Below are 1,134 nucleotides of genomic sequence, written 5' to 3' on the forward strand. Positions count from 1 at the left end.
CACTTTTCCAACCATTTCCATCCAACTTTTCCCCCCAATTTCCCTCATTTTTCCCCATTTTCTCCCATTTTTTCCCACTATTTTCCCTCACCGTTTTCCTTTCTTTTCCCACCCCTTTCCCCAGTTTTTCCCCCTCCATTTCCCCCCATTTCCCCTCATTTTTTACACTTTCCCCCAATTTTTCCCCATTGCCCCACATTTTCTCCTCATTTCCCCCAACGTCTCCCCCCTTTTCCTTTCACCTTTTCCCGCTGTTTCCCCCCCATTTTCCCCCATTCCCCTTCCCATTTCCCCTTCACTTTTCCCCACAATTTCCCCACCTCTTTCCCCCCATTCCTTCCTGTATTTTCCCACCCTTTCCTTTCACTTTTGCTCCATTTCCCGTCACTTTACACCATTTCCCCCAAATTCCCATCCCATTCCCACCTGTCTCTCCCCCCTCCTCGCCCTTTCCCTCACCACAAATGATTGCAGCCTTTCAAAATGGCAGCGCTTCAAAATGGCGGCGCTTCAAAGTGGCAGTGCTTTAAAATGGCGGCGCTTCAAAATGGCGCCAAAATGGCGGTACTTCAGAATGGCGCCAAAACGGAGGCGCTTCAGAATGGCGCCAGAATGGCGGCGCTTCAGAATGGCGCCAAAATCGCGGTGCTTCAATATGGCGCCAAAATGGCGGTACTTCAGAATGGCGCCAAAATGGAGGCGCTTCAGAATGGCGCCAGAATGGCAGCACTTCAGAATGGCGCCAAAATGGCGGCGCTTCAAAGTGGCGGCGCTTCAAAATGGCAGCGACTCCAAAATGGCGGCAACGCAAAATGGCAGCGCTTCAAAACATCTGCAAAGATGGCAGCACCTCACAAAATTGCGGTGACTCAAAATGGCGGCGCTTCAGAATGGCGCCAAAATGGCAGTCCTTCAAAATGGCGGCGCCTCAAAGTGGCGGCAAATCAAAACCGCACTGCCTCAAAATGGCGGCCTCGGAAAATGGCGGCCACACAAAGTGACGTCGCCTCAATGTGTCGCGTTACAAAATGGCGGCATTTCAAAATGGCAGCCCAAGATGGCAGCACCCCATTAAGACAGTGCCACACAATGTCGCCCCAAGATGGCGGCACCCCAAGATGGCGGCGGCATGTT

This window comes from Lagopus leucura, unplaced genomic scaffold (genome assembly GCF_019238085.1).
Source record: "Lagopus leucura isolate 7727_CA_CO unplaced genomic scaffold, USGS_WTPT01 34644-0_obj-0_obj, whole genome shotgun sequence".
Taxonomy (NCBI): Eukaryota; Metazoa; Chordata; class Aves; order Galliformes; family Phasianidae; genus Lagopus; species Lagopus leucura.